At 35.4% G+C, this 21,014-nt stretch overlaps 2 pseudogenes; both read left to right on the top strand.

Annotated features, from left to right (window-relative positions):
* The first annotated feature begins 3,045 nt into the window (after positions 1–3,045).
* On the top strand, positions 3,046–5,133 carry LOC149743929 (T-box transcription factor T pseudogene; annotated as a pseudogene).
* A 1,360-nt stretch (positions 5,134–6,493) lies between these two features.
* Positions 6,494–17,725, top strand: LOC149743928 (casein kinase II subunit beta-like; annotated as a pseudogene).
* The last annotated feature ends 3,289 nt before the right edge of the window (positions 17,726–21,014 follow it).

The following is a 21,014-nucleotide window of genomic DNA, read 5'->3' as shown; positions in this document are numbered from 1 at the left end:
TTTTAACTTGTCAGTAGAACTTACCATTTCCTGGTAAGGACATCTTTGTTAAAATTGGATGATTTTTAAATGTGTCAAAATGATCAAGATAATAAAGGTCTTGAAATATTTGCCTTTTTGAATTTAGAAATGTAAGCTATGACAGAATACAATTTCTTTCTGTAAAACACATACAAAAATGAATAGCACGTTTCAAATAGTTAACTGTTATTTCACAAGGATCATAAAAATTAAATAATTAGATGAGGAACTCTGTTCCATTATTCAACAGGACAATTAGTTCTATCAACATTTACAAGTTTTAAATATAGATTTATAATGCAAATATATTTATAATGTATTTTTATTTTTTATAGTGTATTTTTAAAATCTTCAATTAAAATCAGTAATCAAAAGAATTTAACATTAATGATAATAAAGCATTTATTATAATGTTTCTTTTATTCTTCAGTTATACTATTTCAATACTTTAAATACATGTTCAATTTTATTACCATATTTATGAATTAAAAATCTTAGTTTTGCTTAATGTCCTCCACTAGCAAGAAAACAAAAATTGAATGATACATTTCCATTTACTTATAACTTGAATTCTTTATAAATAATTTTATTTATCAAATATAAATAACTATGATTATAAATATAAGGTTTCAAAAAATGAGAAAAGCGAAGGTACAGTTCATGAATTTGTGCTAATGACAGTTAATTATGCTTAAAATTTATTGTCAATTTGAACAAAAAACTATCACAAAAACAAAGTAGGACATTATATAATGATAAAAGGTCAAATCACCAGGAAGATATAACAATTACAAATATATATTCATGCAACATCAGAGCACCTAAATATATAAAACAAACACTGACAGAATTGACTAGAAAAATAGACAGAAGTGCAATAATAGTAGACGATTTCAACGTCTCACTTTTAAGAATGGAGAGACAGTTACCTTATAGGGAACAATTTTTATGAGTTTTTCTTCTCTCCTTCCCTTATTTATTTTTGCAAATATAAAAAAAAAGCACAAACTGTGAAATAATAAAGAAAAGAAACAGAGATGAAAGAGGGAGAAAGGGGTGGAAGGAAGGATGGAAAGAAGGAAGGAAGGAAGGGAGGGTATCTTACACAAAAGGTGACATACTACATACACAGTTTTCTGCAACTTCCTTTTATCACTTAACAATTTATACTCCAAAATATACAATATATAATCCATTTAATCCATTTTGTAGAGATCTTCCCAACTGCTTTGCGCAAGTACATAGTAATCCACTGTGTAGATATATTGCAGTTTATATAACTGTTGGATTTTGGTGTTAGAATTTTGGATTTTGAGGGTGATTTGAATTTTGTTACTAGTACCAATAATGTTACATTGAAGAACATTTGATACATGTCATTTCAAACTAATGTCAGTGTACTTTTGGATCTTTGGAACAGATTCCTGGAAGAGGGATTGATAGATCAAAGGCCAAATACAGCTATGATTTTGTTAGATATTGATAAAATCTTCTCCATGGATGTTGTCCCATTTTACATTTTGAAAAACAAAATATTAGACTGCTTTTTCCTCCTTAGCCTCACCAACAGAGTGTTATCAAACTTTTCATATATTTCAAATCTTACAGGTGACTAATGGTTTTGGTTTTAATTAGCATTTTTCTCATTATAAAGATTATAATATGAAATATATTTTCTAACAAACATTGTTCCATTGAAAATATGAAACCTACATTTCGATCTGAGTAGCCCAGGGAAGTATCCTGGGTTAATGACATAAGTGGCTATTTAGTTGTAATTAATTAGGTTAATCTGAAACCATCCATTTTACTCAGGACTGCAGTTTAAAGAGATAGGAGAAAGAAAGGCAGAACAGAAGAAAGGGAAGGAAGGATGGAAGGAAGGAAGGAAGGAAGGAAGGAAGGAAGGAAGGAAGGAAGGAAGGGAGAGAGGGAGGAAAGGAGGGAGGGAGGGAGGGAGGGAGGGGTGAATTAAGCTAGGTCTGAATTAAGACAAAAAAATATATGAATAAATGGGAAAGAACTGCTTAAATCAATGTAATTACCCTTGTTTGCTTGAAATCTGTGTTATAGTTTGAAGTCTGTGCCATACCTACCTTGTTAAAAAAACACTAAATTTACCTATTTTGCTCATATTCATGTTTCTCATAAACTCTGACCAGAAATTACAAATTTTAAAGTTTTACCGCATTTCAGCAGTAAACTACGTGCATAACCTCAGAAATGGATTGATGTCTCTTGTTAATACATATTTTGTTCATCATATGCTGGGTAGGAGCTACATATTAGTATATATGCTCAAATTTTTATTGCATTTAACACACCAGAAGGGACATTATACAACTAATAAGAAGTGAAGTCCATATTAAGTTATTTGATCAAATATGTTTCATGAAAACTGCCTAAGAACATCAAAACAATTAGTCAAACCCAAAATTCAATCTGAGTTAGCATTCATATTCAAAGATTTGAATTCAAAAGTAAGTTCAGAGACCAAATATTATATTTTGATTTGTTCTGAAGTGGCCATCTGCCCATATGAAAAAGCTACTGCAACCGTCTGGCAGGCAGTTTAAAGAACCAAAATAACTACTCTGTGCAGGTCAGGTTCACAGGCATCTGGGTGTTGACTTGGAAAGCACAAAAAGTAATAATCACAGCACGTGGTACTTTACCGAGTAGCCAGCCAAAAGTGTCTGTCTAAATAGTCAAAAAATTTAGCTGTCATAAGAATCCTTTGAGGAAACTTTATAAATACCTATCAAATTTCAAATATCAGTGGCCAACATTTTTAAAAACACCATAAAGATCTAATAAAATGTTATAGAAAAGTTATAATAATCCTGAGGTACCCATAATTTATATCCTGGCACATTTAAAAATGTTCCTTTTGTTTAAAAATGGGCTTCAAAGATATCAATAGTTTTATTTGTATATTTTATAAATATTTGTGTGCTAGTCAATAGTCTGATTTTTAATTGTTTAAAGCAAATCCAATGCCACAAAGAGCTACTTTAGTCATGACTTGCAGGAGTTCAAGGGGAATATCCTCTTTCTTCACCCCTCTGCCCCTCCCCTACCTTCAAGTCTTCTCCTCACAGGTCTCTGCCTGGGAACTGTGGACCTTTGCTGCTCCTTTTCTTGGAAGAGTGGCTGTTGAAAGGAGTTAAATATGGCTCTTGGGTAAGTAAGTCTGGGTTGGAGGGCCATGAGGAAGGGTCAGCAAGAGGACAATCTAGCTCGGCGTCCGGAACTTGTAGAATAGCCTGCAATAGAGTGGACCACCAGCTGAGCTCCTTGAAGTGAGAGCTACAGGCTGGCAGGGAGAAGGGTGACCCCAGTGTCAACCAAGAAAAGTTAGATATGGCTGCACTTCAGAGAGCTCACCAACCAGGTGATGGTCACCAATAACAGCAGGAGGATGCTCCCAGTGCTGAAATTGAGTATGGCTGGCCTGGACCCGAACACCATGTGTTGTTTTATCTTGGATTTTGTGATGGAGAGCAACCACTTCTGGAAGTGTGTGAACAGAGAGTGGGTGCCTGGGGGGTCAGTCCAATTCATATGTGCATATGAAACTTCTTACATAAATAAAAGCTCTAAATTCATATAGTATGAGTTGAGGGTCTACAGGGGATGACTACCAGCCACGGCATTCTCAAGACTCAATGCATATCTGTCAAGGCTTACCAGAAAGAGATTACAGCTCTTAAAACTAAATACAACTCATTTGCAAGGGCTTGCTGTGATGCAAAAAGAAGCAGGGATCACAAAGATAAGATGGAAGAACCCAGAGACAAACAGCAACCTGGGTATTACTAATGGAAGTAGCTTATCCCCGGACTCAGTTCCTCCTATCTGCTGTCAACCCCCATCCTCAGTTTGGAGGTCCTGTCTCACTTTTCTCCACCCATGGCTGTGAAAAATGCTCTATGCTGAGGAACCACAGTTCACACATCCCTGTCCCTGTCCTCAAAGCTGTGCCTAGGACTCCTCCCCACTTGGACAAGCTCATACTTAGCCCATACACTCATTGGAAAAATTCTCCAACCTATTCTGACAATTCATTTGCAAGTTGTCCATGATCTGATCCCATGAACTTAGCCCAGCCTCAGCATGTGTGTACATACTATCATGTTACTCCTGAGCACAACAGGACTGCATCAGTACCCCAACCTGTGGTCAGCTAGCAGAGCACCTTCACACCAGGGTCTCAGACAGCATAGCTACCTAATGGGCTGGGAGTCCAGTCCTTCCCAGTGAACACTATCTTACCCAAATAATCTCAGGTCCCTTCTCCTCAGGATTCTCACTCTATAAGAACCATGTCCTGGCCACAGATATTCCTGACAGCCAATATCACACCTTGGCCTCATAACCTCATGGATATCCCCGTCACCACCTTCCATGTAAACCAAAGCCTTTCCTTAAAATATACACTATTTTTTTTTTTTATGTCTACCACTTTTACTCAGGATTTGATCTAGGTACAAAATGACAGTCTCATAGGTCAAGAAAGAAAAAAAAATCTTATTAACTTCACTTTAAAATATGAAAAGCAATATATGTTCTGTTGTTCATCAAAAAAATAACCCCACCCATCATCTGCAACACAAGTGTAGTCCTATGTCGTGTTTGTATGCTACAGATGAATTTAAGTATGGAAACAAAACTCAGTTGGACTATTAAATCACCATTACTTGATCATAATAAAATTTTGTTTGCTAAGATCCAGAAACTTATTTGTTTGTGTCTCTTACAGAATATAGAAGATTTGACACACTAGAATTAATAAACTCAACTCGTCTTATTTAGTGAAATAAAAAGCATACTTTCAATTGCATTTCTTGTTTCTTCAGAGTAGTTTTCAGGTCCCTTTTGTGACAGCTATCATACTTATAGTTAAGCTGTTAGGGACAAAATAATAAATTCATAGTTGAGGACAACAGACTTTAACTGAAATGGAAATTTCACTGTTCTGCCCAATAGAATGCGTTTATTTTGAGCATATGTAATTGCCTCTTGTATTGTTAAACATACAATGGCAATATTTTTCTTCTGAAAAAAATAGCCAAAGACAATGAGCAAAACATTTTCTGCAAAATAAAGGCAATATGCAAAAAAAAAAAAAAAAGAAACAACAACAGCAAAAAACTAAATACAGTTCTAAAAAGATCTAGTGAGAGGAGTCAGTACTAGAAATTAGTGACAAACATAATCCACTAAAATTTTCAAAATTTACATAGCTCAAATTCTCGTCTTTTGCTAACTTACTGTGCATCTAGAAATATTTATTTTGGAAAATACTGAGCAAACTTCTTTTGCCCAGAATGAAAAACAAAAGAACACATGCTTTCCTTTTCAAAGGAGAGTGATTTTTTTTTTTTGGCAGTACGCAGGCCTCTCACTGTTGCAGCTTCTCCCGTTGTGGAGCACAGGCTCTGGACACGCAGGTTCATCGGCCATGGCTTACGGGCCTAGCCACTCCGCGGCATGTGGGATCTTCCCGGACCGTGGCACGAACATGTGTCCCCTGCATCGGCAGGCGGACTCTCAACCACTGTGCCACCAGGGAAGCCCTAAAGGAAAGTGATCTTAAGAGCTTATAATTACTTAGTAAAGGTTTTCTGAAGATCAAATGCTTTTTAAATGCCCTTTTTTTGGTAATCTCTAAATTAATTGGAAGCATGTAAAATTGTTCTAAATTAATGATAAAAAAATCAACTTCATATTTTTTAACTGGCTCTTTAAGTTTTATATTAACAAATTGTAGCTCATGATATACCTTAAAATATTCTGATAAAGTATCCAGATTAAGTTCATCCAAAGAAGAGATAATGCATTTCTACATTTGTTTGTGATAATTGGAGCAAAGACTGTATTAAACTAAATAATGATACTTTGACAGTGTAAAGATGCAAATGTACATGAAAGTAATATTTTTCCAATGGTGAGAAGATGTATTTTGTACTAGACCTGACTTAAGTCTTTTGCACAGGATATTTCTTTGTCTGGAAATGGCTTTCCCCACATAATCGCCTGGCTTACTCCTTCAATTTCATTCCTCACAGAGGCCACGCCTGACCACTCCACATCAACTGCCCCAATGTACTATGAAAACTCTTGGCCTGTTAGATTTTTTTCATAACATGAATTTTTATCTACTATGTTTATTCTTTTATTTTCCAAATATTTTATTGATTGCCTCCCTTGCCCCTGCCAGAATTCAAGTTCCTCAAGTGCAAGAACTCAAGTTTTCCTTGCTAGTTGATCAGTCCCCAAGACCTAGAATCATTTTTGGAAAACAGGAGCCCAGTACATATGTGTCAAAAAAACACTCAATGACCTAGGAGGAATTTCAGGAAAACTTTTGTTGTCATAATCACATAAAAATACATAATGTCTATAAAACAGCAATAACTAATTAGATGGGAAGAACAGGCTGGAATGAAAAAGGAATAATGAGGCAAAAATGGGTTTAGGTGAGATTAAAAAATACTGCTAAGAAAGTAAAAAACAAAATCTAAAAATTACAGCCACACTAGAGGCCCTAAGACAACAAGAAACATTAATATGATTATAAATGTCACAGCAATAATTCTTTTTTTGGTTAAATTCCTGAATCAAAAGCAAAGTATAAAGTCTGAGTTTTAAAGATGCGATAACTACATGTATTCAGAGAGAAACAAATTACCCAAATGTTTGATAAAAATGTTAAAAAAAATAATTATACACAAAAACTATTTAAAAAGTGATGAAGAATGAGAGAAATGTCAATTGATATTTACAAATATACCAGTCTAAATTAGGGATATGATTAGTCTGAAACCATTGAGTGTTAGAAAAAAATGATAAGAAGGTAAAAAAGAAGTTAATAAGAAATCAATGATAGTATGAAAAAGGAAAAAATTTCAACATAACAAGAAGGTAATAGAAAAAGGAAATTGAGGTCATTTAACTACTAAACTGTAGACTGTTCTTTCTATGTAACTATGTTCTCACTCTATCCACTTTCTGCCTCCTATTTTTCCAACATACTTTGGACATTTTAAAATAAATTGCAACACACTTGAAAACAGATAAATTATAAGGGTTTACATCACATTTTCTTGCCACAATGTTATAAAACTAGTAATTATAACAAAATGTGATAAAATATTTTGAAGTTAAAACACACATTTCTGAAAGTTTGTGTAAATAGGAAAATAAAAGCTGAGTTTTTAGATTTCTTATAAATATCAAAGTAAATTATGTACCTCAAAACTCAAGCACAGGGGAGGAGTCAAGATGGCGGTGTGGGAACACGCAGAGTTAGCTTCTCCCCACAACTAGGGTGTCTGCCAGCCACTGGTAGGGGACTCTGACCCCCAAGGAGACAGGAGGAACCTCAGAGTGAACGAGTAGGATGTAGGCAGACCGATGGGGGAGAAGTGGAGCCCAGACAGGATTGGCGTCCCTCGGGCCGGGGAGCCTGCTGAGTTCCCAAGCCAATTCCCCCTCCCCTCAAAGCCCCATCCAGGCCACATGGGTCCTGAGGACATAGGAGGGAGGCTGGGGAGATCAGGAGTGGCAGATAGGAGGGGCCATCCAGGAGGATCAGGAGAGGAGCAGAGGGTGATTACCCTACTCACTTGGGCACAGGGAGCCTGCTGAGACCACAGGCTGGTCCCCTGACCTCCAAGGCCCCCTTTTCTCCCTACCGTATTGGTCCTGGGGACATAGGAGAGAGGCCTGGGAGATCAGAGAGGCAGGCAGGAGGGACCCTCCCAGACCCCAGACCAGAGGAGCAGGAGAGGAGAGGAGGGCATTTGCTCTGCCCCTGCTGGGCTCCCAGGTGAGGTCCCCTACCCTCTGAGACCAGGGGCGGGTGGCACGCCTGGGTTCCTACTGTTCCTTGAGTATAAGCCCCACCCCCCACAGCCCTCAGGACGTTTTCCAGCCTTGTGGGTCCTGAGCATTGGCCCCATACACCACCCAAACCTCACCCTTACTTAGGCATTGCTCTCCACAGCCAAGGCCTTCTCTCCCCCACCTTTTTTTTTTTTCCTTTTCCCTCCTCCTCTTTTTTGCTACAGGGTACTGATGTACATTCCAGTTGTTGATTCATATATATTTTTATTTTTACATTTTTTCTAATAAATCTGTTAGTTTCCTAGTCTAATTTTATTTTTACTTTGTTACTGTTCTTTGTTTTTTTCTTTTTTTTGCTGCCCAACATGGCTTGTGGGATCTTGATTCGTGACCTCAGGGTCGGGCGGAAGCTCTTGCAATGGGAGCTCTGAGTCTGAACCACTGGACTAACAGAGAACCTCAGACTCCAGGGAATATTCTTCAGAGTGAGGTCTCCCAGAGGTCCTCATCTCAGCACAAAGACCATCTCTACTCAATAGCCTACAAACTCTAGTGTTGGAAGCCTCAGGCCAAACAACCAGTAAAACAGGAACACAACCTACTCATTAAAAAAAAAAAAAATGAGATGGCAAAAAAATATGTCACAGTTGAAGGAGCAAGGTAAAAACCTACAAGACCAAGTAAATGAAAAGGAAATAGGCAATCTACCTGAAAAAGAATTCAGAGTAATGATAGCAAAGATGATTCAGAATCTCAGAAATAGAATGGAAGCACGGATTGAGAAAATACAAGAAGTGTTTAACAAAGACCTAGAAGAACTAAAGAACAAACAAACAGAGATGAACAACACAATAACTGAAATGAAAAACACACTAGAAGGAATCAGTAAAAGAATAGCGGAAGCAGAAGAATGAATAAGTGAGCTGGAAGGCAAAATGGTGGAAATAACTGCTGAGGAGAAAAATAAAGAAAAAAAGAATGAAAAGAATTGAAGACAATCTCAGAGACCACTGGGACAATACTAAATGCACCAACATTCAAATTATAGGCGTCCCAGAAGAAGAAGAGAAAAACAAATGGTCTGAGAAAATATTTGAAGAGATTATAGTGGAAAACTTCCTTAACATGGGAAAGGAAAGAGTCACCCAAATCCAGGAAGCACAGAGAGTCCCAATACAGGATAAAACCTAGGAAAAATACACCAGTACACATATTCATCAAATTAACAAAAATTAAATGCAAAGAAAAATATTAAAACAGCAAGAGAAAAACAAAAAAATAATATACAAAGGAATCCCCGTAAGGTTATCAGCTGATTTTTCAGTGGAAACCCTGCAAGCCAGAAGGGAGTGGCAGGATATACTTAAAGTGATGAAAGAAAAAAACCTACAACCAAGATTACTGTACCCAGCAAGGATTTAATTCAGGTTTGATGGAGAAGTCAAAAGCTTTTCAGACAAACCAAAGCTAAGGGAATTCAGCACCATGAAAACAGTTTACAACAAATGCTAAAGAAACTTCCCTAAGCAGGAAACACAAAGAGAAGAAAAAGACCCACAAAAACAAACCGAAAACAATTAAGAAAATGGTAATAGGAACATACATATCAATAATAACCTTGAAAGTAAATAAACTAAATGCTGCAACCAAAGGACACGGACTGGCTGAATGGATACAAAAAAAGACCCATATATATGCTGCCTACAAGAGACCCAATTCAGTCCTAGGGACACATACAGACTGAAAGTGAAGGGATGGAAATAGATATTCCATGCAAATGGAAATCAAAAGAAAGCTGGAGTAGCAATACTTGTATCAGATAAAATAGACTTTAAAATAAAGACTGTTCCAAGAGATAAGGAGGGACATTCCATAATAATCAAAGGATCAGTCCAAAAAGAAGATATAACAATTATAAACGTTTATGCACCCAACATAGGAGCACTTCAATACATAAGGCAAATGCTATCAACCATGAAAGGAAAAATCAACAGTAACAAAATAATAGTAGGGGACTTTAACACCTCACTTACACCAATGGACAGATTATCCAGACAGAAAATTAATAAGGAAACACAAACTTTAAATGACATAATAGACCACATAGATCTAATTGATATTTATAGAACATTCCACCCAAAAGTGATGGAATACACTTTATTCTCAAGTGCTCATGGAACATTCTCCAGGATAGATCACATCTTGGGTCACAAATCAAGCCTCGGTAAATTTAAGAAAATTGAAACCTATTAAGCATTTTTTCTGACCACAACACTATGAGATTGGAAATCAATTACAGGAAAAAACCTGTAAAAACCACAAAAAAACATGGAAGTTAAACAGTGCGCTCCTAAATAACCAAGAGATCACTGAAGAAATCAAAGAAGAAATAAAAAAATACATAGAAACAAATGACAATGAAAACACAATGACCCAAAACCTATGCATCACAGCAAAAGCAGTTCTAAGAGGGAAGTTTACAGCAATTCAATCTCACCTCAAGAAACAAGAAAAATCTCACATAAACAATCTAATGTTACTTTTAAGACAACTAAAGAAAGAAGAGCAAAGAAAACCCAAAGTCAGAGGAAGGAAAGAAATCATAAAGATCAGAGCAGAAATAAATGAAATAGAAATGAAGAAAACAATAGCAAAGATCAATAAAACTAAAAGCTGGTTCTTTGAGAAGATAAACAAAATTGATAAACCCTTAGACAGAATCATCAAGAAAAAGAGGGAGGGGACACAAATCAATAAAATTAGAAATGAAAAAGGAGAAATCACAACTGACACTGCAGAAATACAAAGGATTATAAGAGACTACTACAAACAACCATATGCCAATAAAATGGACAACCGTGAAGAAATGGACAAATTCTTTGAAAGGTACAATTTTCCAAGACTGAACCAGGAAGGATTAGAAAATATGAATAGACCTATGACAAGTAATGAAATTGAAACCATAATTAAAAATCTTCCAACAAAAAAATGTCCAGGACAAGATGGCTTCTCAGGTGAATTCTATCAAACATTTAGAGAAGAGCACATTTAGAGAAGAGCAAACACCAATCCTTCTCAAACTCTTCCAAAAAATTGCTGAGGGAGAAACACTCCCAAATTCATTATACGAAGCCACCAGCACCCTGATACCAAAACCAGAAAAAGGTATCACAAAAAATGAAAACTACAGGCCAATATCACTGATGAGCAGAGATGTAAAAATCCTGAACAAAACACTAGCAAACAGAATCCAACAGCACATTAAAAGGATCACACACCATGATCAAGTGGGATTTATCCCAGGGATGCAAGGATTCTTCAATATATGCAGATCAATCAATGTGATACACCACATTAACAATTTAAGGAATAAAAACAATATGATCATCTCAGTAGATGCAGAAAAAGCTTCTGACAAAATTCAACACCAATTTATTATAAAAACCCTCCAGAAAGTGGGCATAGATACACCACATTAACAATTTAAGGAATAAAAACAATATGATCATCTCAGTAGATGCAGAAAAAGCTTCTGACAAAATTCAACACCAATTTATTATAAAAACCCTCCAGAAAGTGGGCATAGAGGGAACCTACCTCAACATAATAAAGTCCATATATGACAAACCCACAGCAAGCATCATACTCAATGGTGAAAAGCTGAAAGCATTTCCACTAGGATCATGAACAAGAGAAGGATGTCCACTCTTGCCACTCTTATTCATCATAGTTTTGGAAGTCCTAGCCATGGCAATCAGAGAAAAAAAAGAAATACAAACTGGAAAAATAAGGATTAAAACCGTCACTCTTTGCTGATAACATGATGCTATACATAGAAAATCCTAAAGATACCACCAGAAAACTACTAGAACTAATCAATGAGTTTGATAAAGTTGCAGGATACAAAATTAATGCACAGAAATCTCTGGCATTCCTACACACCACCAACAAAAAATCAGAAAGAGAAATTAAGGAAACACTCCCATTTACCACTGCAGCAAAAAGAATAAAATACCTAGGAATAAACCTGCCTAAGGAGGCAAAAGACTTGTACTCAGAAAACTGTAAAACACTGATGAAAGAAACCAAAGATGACAAAAAACAGTTGGAGAAATATACCATGTTCTTGGATTGGAAGAATCAATATTGTGAAAATGACGATATAGCCTAAACCATCTACAGATTCAGTGTAATCCCTATCAAACTACCAATGGCATTCTTCACAGAATTGGAACCAAAAATCTTACAATTCATATGGAAACACAAAAGACCCCAAATAGCCAAAGCAAGCTTGAGAAAAAAAAAATGGAGTTGGAGGAATTAGGCTCCCTGACTTCAAACTATACCACAAAGCTACAGTAATCAAGACAGTAAGGTACTGGCACAAAAACAAATATAGATCAATGGTACAGGACAGAATGACCAGAGATAAATCCATGCACATATGGACACCTGTTTTATGACAAAGGAGGCAAGAACATACAATGGAGAAAAGACAGCCTCTTCAATAAGTGGTGCTGGGAAAACTGGAGAACTACATGTAAAAGAATGAAATTAGAACACTACCTAACACCATACACAAAAATAAACTCCAAATGGATTAATGACTTAAATGTAAGACCAGACACTATAAAACTTTTGGAGGAAAACATAGGAAAAACACTCTGACATAAACCACAGGAAGAACTTTTTTGACCCACCTCCTAGAGTAACAGAAATAAAACCAAAAATAAACAAATGGGACTTAATTAAACTTAAAAGCTTTTGCACAGCAAAGGAAACCATAAACAAGACAAAAAGACAACCCTCCGAATGGGAGAAAATATTTGCAAATAAAACAACAAAGGATTAATCTCCAAAATATACAAATAGCTCATGCAGCTCAATATCAAACAAGCAAGCAATCCAGTTAAAAAGTGGGCAGAAGACCTAAATAGACATTTCACCAAGGAAGACATACAGTTGGCCAAAAGGCACATGAAAAGATGCTCAACATCACTAATTATTAGAGAAATGCAAATCAAAACTACAATGAGGTATCACCTCACGCCAGTCAGAATGGCCATTATCAAAAAATCTAGAAACAATGAATGCTGGAAAGGGTGTGGTGAAAAGGGAGCCCTCCTGCACTGTTGGTGGGAATGTAAATTGATCCAACAACTATGGAAAACAGTATGGAGAGTCCTTAAAGAACTAAAAAAAGAACTACCATATGACCTAGCAATCCCACTATTGGGCATATACTCTGAGAGAACCATAATTCAAAAAGAGACATGCACCCCAATGTTCATTGCAGCACTATTTACAATAGCCAGGACATGGAACCAACCTAAGTGTCCATCAACAGAGGAATGGATAAAGAAGATGTGGCACATATATACAATGGAATATTACTCAGCCATAAAAAGGAACTAAATTGAGTTATTTGTAGTGAGGTGGGTGGACCTAGAGTCTGTCATACAGAGTGAAGTATGTCACCATATGTTAATGCATATATATGGAATCTAAAAAAAAATAGTACTGATGAACCTAGTTGCAGGGCAGGAATAAAGAGGTAGACATAGAAAATGGACTTGATGACGTGGGGTGGGAGGGGGAAGCTGGGGCAAAGTGAGAGTAGCATTGATGTATATACACTCCCGAATGTAAAACAGTTGGCTGGTGGGAAGAAGCAGCATAGCACAGGGAGATCAGCTCGGTGCTTTGAGGTGACCTAGAAGGGTGGGATAGGGAGGATGGGAGGGAGGCTTAAGAGGGAGGGGACATGGGGACATGTGTATGCATACGGCTGATTTGCTTTGTTGTGCAACAGAAACATGGTATTGTGAAGCAATTATACTCCAATAAAGATGTACTAAAAAAAATTGGTATCAATAGAAAAAAAAAAACCTCAAGCATAAGGACAGTTCGAAAAACTGCAGTATTTACAAAAGCTGAAGATACACAGTTCCAAAGATAATCAGCTCCACTCCTATATATATACCTAAACCCAACAGGAATGCATTCATAAGTTCACTGAAAGGCATGCACTAGAATATTCATTATAGCATTATTTGTAAGCCCAAACTGGGTGCTACCCACGTAAATATCCACTCATAGGAGAAGCCGTGAAAATTGTGGAATACTCACACAATGGGAATTGATCGTCTATAATGTGCATAATGCATAATTTATCAATACTAAGTACAAAAAAAGACAGGACGAATCTCTGGTTTTAGAAGTCATGAGAGCAGTTAACTGGAACAGTTTTTACTGAGATGAGAATGTGCTAGGTTATTGGTATTCTGTTTTTGATCTGAGTCTGACTAAGCAGGTATCTTCTGACATGTGAAATCAATCCATTGAGCTGAACTCTTTTGATGTGGTTACTAGTCTTTACCGATACTATGTTCAATAAACACTTAAAAGTACATAGAAATTAAAAATATCATTCCCATATTTTTATTAATTCATTAAAATAAGTAGAAACACATTTTAATCATGGCATGCTTTGCAAAACAAAAGAAAAAAAAGACCCCTAACTTTCAAAGACTTTTATGATCACTCAAGAAAGCAAAATTACAGAGACAAAGAAGCATCAGGAAATCAGTAAGGAAAAATAAATGACAAATTAAAAAAAAATGATTTAAACATCAGGAAGTGTTATTTATACTGGTTCTGTGGGCTCCATGACTATGAATTCTTCTGTGAAGTGGATGAAGACTCCATCCAGGACAAATTTAATCTCAGTCAACTCAATGAGCAGGTGCCTCACTGTAGACAAGCTCTAGACATGATCTTGGACCTGGAGCCTGATGAAGAGCTCGAAGACAACCCCAACCAGAGAACCCTGATTAAGCAGTCAGCCAAGATGCTGTATGGGTTCACCCAGACCACCTATATCCTCACAAACCATGGCACCACCCAGATGTTGGAAAAGTACCAGCAGGGAGAGTTCGGCTACTGCCCCATGTGCACTGTGAGAACAAGCCAATGCTTTCCAATAGCCTTTCTGACACCCCAGGTGAGGCCCTGGTGAAGCTCTACTGCCCCAAGTGCATGGACAATTCCACACCTAAGACACCATCGAGACAGCACCACACAGAAGGCCCCTACTTGGGTACCAGTTTCCCTCACATTGCTCTTCATGGTGCATGCTGAATGCCGGCCCAAGCAGCCCACTAACCAGTTTATGTCCAAAGTGTACAGTTGCAAGATCCATCCACTGTCCTACCAGGGGTGCAGTTCCAAGCTGCCAGCAACTTTGAGTCTGTCAAGACCGTTCACTTATTCCCAACCCCACCTGTCACTCTGTCTTTGACAGTTCCAGTCCTCCCCTGCCACCTTTAAGGAAATCTCTATGGTTTATATTTTAAATTAGAAGAGTCATTATTGTGGTGTGAATATGAAATAAAGTAGAAAAAAGGCAAAAATAAGCATTTACTCAAAATTTATATAAAATCTTGCCAGATCTCTTCAGGAAAAATATCTTAGAGCTTGATGACTCCTAATATAAATGTTGTAAAATCATAAGGTATTTTAAAAATAATTCTATGGTAATTTATTTAATTACTAAATAAAATTGATTATTTATATTAAGATACATTAGCATCATTGATGAATATATGAGAAGAATACTGAATAGTACCATAATAATGAAGAAATTTTTTAAAAGATCTACAAAAACTACCATGTTGAAAGGTACAAGAATCACAGGTCTTTAGAAAGGAAATTTTCATATACCTAAAATCAACGAATTCTCATATTATTTAAATAGTTCTGGGCTATAAGTTGAAATGGACTTTACTGTGTCAAACCACAGACTGACTTGCATTATTTTAAAAAAAGCAAATCTCAAATATCACTAGTAAATAGCAATTAAATCTTAAGAGAGAATATATTTTTATACTTGATAAAATCAATTCAATGTTTAATAAAATTCAAAGAAAGCATAAGTACCAACAGACGTATCTAAACATGACAAGAATGTGTATCTCAATCCAGCTATATTTCAAAATGTTCTGGAAATTAATTTAATAGATTTATGATTATAAATGTGAAAAGAAGCTAAAATTTAGGTATATGATCTAGCAACTACTATAATGTACTACAAAACCTTTTATTTTTCCCTTGGAATAGAGAGTCAAGTCAAAAATAATGAATAATCCAATGAAATCAGAGTGTATACAAAATTTATGAACATCAGTGGGGAGAGATTGGATGACACATTAAATTGAGAATTGGCTAATTATGTCAAGTTGGGTTGATATAAAACATCTCTTAGTTGGAGAACTGAAATTCCAATCCCATCTCAGTGGAAAAAATCAAGATGCCTATTTGGAGAGTGTTCTTAGCCATCAAAATCTAGCTAGGCTAATTCAATGACTAATGATAACACCATACTTCTATGTGAGTGACAACAAATATAGACATTGTAATATTCATATTCTTCTCAGTATATTATTTGTTAAGCACTGCATGTTGTTCTAGTTTTTTTTTTCATATTATAAGTGTTAGTTTTTGTTAACTTGATCTTTCTACACCTATCTATCCTTGAGGTGCTTGGATTTATCCTGTAGATACTGTGTTGGAATCATGTTAGCCACCTCAGGGTCAGATATTATGAAACATTTTTGTAATCCACAATGGAGACTTTGTAACAAGCTACAGCAGTGGGGAGTAGCAATTTATTTAAGTATAAGGTATAAATGGGGCAGCAAAATAATAACATTAAAATTCAAACAAGACCCTTTCAAATAAGCATATTTGTTGAAAATATTTAATCTAAGAGGCAAGTAGACAGATGAGTAAGGACAAGGAGCAGAAAACTATGGTGTCTTGGAAAACCATATCCATGTGAAAACTGAATACTGTCAGCACCAAGTTCTTTCATGTAGTCTTGAATTCAACTGTAATTGAAGCACAGATCATAAATCAGAAAGGTTTTTCAATCTGACACCCTTAGAGGAAAAAAGTGACAAATGGAATTTTCAGATTGCAAAGCATTAGTTTATCATTGCACTTTGTTGTGAAGATATAGAGCAAAGTTGGAGAATATTTATATACCACATCCTAATGACACATGGAATAAGAAAGTTGAGCTCATCATTCTGAAACTTAATATCTCTTTTGTTTACTAAAAAAAGCAAAAAGCAAAACTGTGATAATTGATATTTTTCACTTATATCTAGGGATAGTTATATTAAGCATGGTGTTTGTACTAAGAAGCTGCTGTTGCTCAAATGGATATTGCAACATATTTTTCTTGTCCACTCAAATTTATAATCTATGTTAGACAGAATATTTAGTTTACCAACTTAATCTAATTATCCATACGTATACCCCAGTTACCATGTTTTAATTAATGTGAACATTATATAAATTATATAAATCATCTTGAATTATGAAAAGCTTTTAAAACTATCTTTCTAGCATATTGTTAAGATAAAATTAAAATTTTATTTACAGTCAATTCACTGAAAAACATTTTATCTGAAGCTTTTGGGTGGAAAGAAAAAGCGTTTACCGTTACCTGTACCCTCAGAAGGACTGACTGAGTCTCTTAGTATCAAATAACATATAGTATGAGATAACTTGTTTCTTAATCATATGCATTCGGAAGTATATACTGCCTTGCTAAATAAGGGTTTGAAAACTCTTATTCTGATGCTTTCTAGTTTCATAATCTTGAGAAAAGATACCTAATCTGTATTAAACTCAATTTATTAATTTGTGACGTTGACAAACATTGAGTGACTCCTCATAGATTAATAACATAAGCCACATAAAGTATACTACTATATATAGAAAATGATCAAAGTGTATTGACTACTATTGATATTAATTTAATGTAAGTAAGTGTATTTGGTAATTCCACCCAAACAATCTCTCTATAGTGCTCCTGGCTTCTGGGATATTATGGAGCTATTTTCACTAAAGATGGGAGATGATTCCACTTCAAATACAGCATATTTCTTTCAAACATATCTTCGATCCTGTTTCTATTTAGCATCCTTTGAAGTACAAATAAATTTCCAAAGGGAGCCAACCCTCTTTTGCTGAATGTTGTAAACAGATTTTTTTTCTTATTTATTTATTTTTTGTAAACAGATTTTAATCTCAGTACCTGACAGGACAACACAGCTCTTCTCTTCAGCACACCATGTATTTGTCACTCTACTCAGTGTATCCAGTTTTCTGTGCACTGTAGATCAGTAGCTGTATCTCCATCTCCAGGCATATTTATTTCTGCACTTTTTGTATCACCAAATAATCCTAAGTATGCATTGATTGTTTCCTGAATTTTATATTTCAAAGGCACTAGTTATTGATTGGGCAGCTCCAGAAACCTAGATTTGTGCCCTTGTCTCCAGTCCCCATTCAGGGACAGCTAGAGCAGTGGCCCATATGCCATTCTTCTCAAAAGCCTAATTGCTTCAGGTGACTATCCCTACTATTTTCTGAAACGTCTGAGACTGAATTCAGAGAGTTGAATTCCGTTCTTTTTTGACATGTTCTAACTACATTCATGGAAGGAAACTTGTACACATTTTCAATTTTAAAAATTACCTAAAATAGTAAGACTTTAACTCCCCCTGGATGCCATGCCTCACAATCATGGTTGTTTCTTTGGGACATCAGTCTGGGCAGGAATCTCCTCCTCCTCCTTTGTCAGGAGGTGAAGTCATATCTTTGTGCTTGCATTTGTTCAGTTTCTCCACACTAAGTTTGGAAAGGCTGTTTTGATTATTTTACAATCCTGACATTCAATTGTGATCATGACTAACTTATTGCAACCAAAACTATTAAGAATCCAGGAATAAATCATCATCTTTCTGTTCTCAGAAGGACAAAGCATGCCACACTCGAAAGGAAAATTGTTTTTAGTAGACCTATTCAATTTTTCTGAAAGGATGCAATTCAAATGTAGACTACAAACACACATTGTACATATTTTACTGCATTGTGTAAGGAAACAAAAACACAGGTAAATAAAAGTAAAATTTCCTTCAGAGTTTTGCAATTCACTAAAATAGCACTATAAAATTTCTTTGTAAAAGAAGATAATAGGTCTGTTGGTTTCAAAACAGTTCTAGTAGGGTAAAAGTATCTTGAACTGTCAACAAATGTGGCATCCATCTTATCTATTAATGGTCTTGGGAAGACCGTTTTCAGAATGCAAAACTTTAAAACTGAAATTCACTTCATTGGGTTACAGCTTTTAATGGACTGTCACTGATAAGGAAATGATGGAGAGCACAATGTTTCTGCAATCTCATTAGCTGGATGTGTTGTGTGAAGTTGAATTTCCCAATCTCCAGAATACGAACATATAGTACCAGTGAGGAGAGAAGAAAAGCAATTCAAAGTTCTATATTTAACTTTTATTCTTTTGAATACAGCATTAAAATAACAATTTCCATGGCACTGTATTTTCCTTAGTTCTTTAGTGGGCAATAAAAATAAATCTCATATTATTTTAGCATAATATCATCCTTCCAAAGGAAATCTATTTTGAAATGACATCTCATGTGGTCAGAGAACTTCCCTTAGTTCATATAAAGTTGGCAACTACACTGTTTTCTTCATTAGAAAGAGACAAGATAATATATTCAATCATCAGTGTCACAGGGGCATGCTTCACGAGTATTTGCTTAAAACTTTTAATGCTGTGCAAATGTGACATTTAAGAAATATTTATTTAGAGTAAGCCAAATAAATTTGTTGACTCATTCATGATGCCCATGGAATATGATTTTCTATTGATCATTTATATTAAAATGTCAATGTGTAAAACTAGATCTCAAAAAGCAGGAATATCTGTATATGAATGCAAACTATGTCAATCATGTAGAATTGGTTGACAGGTACACAGATGTTTGGCATACTGCAGCTTAATTGACAAAATTTCCCTATAAAAATAATGGTTTTCTCTTTCCAATTTAATGGAGAAAGTCTATGAATTAAGGCATTCAAATTTTTTTAATATTTATAATTTCAACTTAAATATATTTAGATAGAGATATATAATGAAAGCAAAACAAAGAAACACAATTTTAGTCCCAGTTCTGCCACTTTATTTATTTATTTATCCCAGGCAAATCACTCAGTCTCTCTGAGTTCCCCTGTATTGATACTTTTGTGTCTAGTAACTAGATAATTATGTCAAAGACACTTATAATTTTATGATAACTTTATAAAGACCAGAAACGGGGTAGAGTGATCTCAAAAATACATTAAATATGTGCAGCAGTGAATAAGAATTCTGTTTTCCTCTATGAAGATGGTTGCTACAAATGTGCAATGTTTCAGGGGGGAGAAAAATGCGTCTTCTGACATCTGCAGCAGTATTTCCATGTAAACCAGGAAAAAAGAATGACTTCAAAGGACATAATGATAACTAAGATGTATGGAACACTTTCTATCACTGATAGCTTTAAAGATTTCCTTACAAAATCCTCATAGTAAGCCTCTGAAGTTGATCCCAAAATGACCATTATTTTCTAGATGAGGAACCTGGGACTCAAGAAATTTGGGTAAGACACACAAGGTGAAGTAGCTAGCAACATCAGAACTGGATTCAGAATATGAGAGTCTGGCTATAGAGGTGATATAACTTAACCATGCTTACAGCAACAATTTTGAAAAAATGTGAGAATTCGTTCAGAGATTTGGAAGAGATATGGAAAGAGACCATCCATTTTAGGCAAAAAATGTATTGAAAGCAATATCCCTTTGTTTCAAAAAATACCTGTATTGCTGTAATTTAAAAATAATCTTTTAAATACTCTTCCCCTTTATCAACTGAGAACAATTATTTGATTATTGGGAAATATATAAACAATCATATTAGCCAAACGATTAGAGTTGCTTGGTCTTCAACCAATGGCTTTTGGAAGGAAATACATTTTTCTCTTGATGCTCCTCAAGGAAAAATTGACATAAGAAATAATTGTCACTTAAATATTTTCTAAATGCTTTTAAGGACTTTGATTAAAATTGGGGAGGGGCAAGACCAAGGTCAAGTACATAATGCTTTTTCATTTAACAAGGAGGAACTTCCTGACTTATTTGATTCAGCTCACAAGGACTTTTTTTTGTTAACATCAACACTCAAAAATTTAGAGAGCTCACATTAAAATATGAATTTCTTTCTTTTCCAC

The sequence above is a fragment of the Delphinapterus leucas genome, unplaced genomic scaffold (genome assembly GCF_059928025.1).
Source record: "Delphinapterus leucas isolate spDelLeu-1000000601 "Yukka" unplaced genomic scaffold, BTC_Dleu_Yukka2 spDelLeu_asBTCV2_sq49, whole genome shotgun sequence".
In the NCBI taxonomy this organism is placed as follows: domain Eukaryota; kingdom Metazoa; phylum Chordata; class Mammalia; order Artiodactyla; family Monodontidae; genus Delphinapterus; species Delphinapterus leucas.
This window is presented reverse-complemented; position numbering and strand designations above follow the sequence as displayed.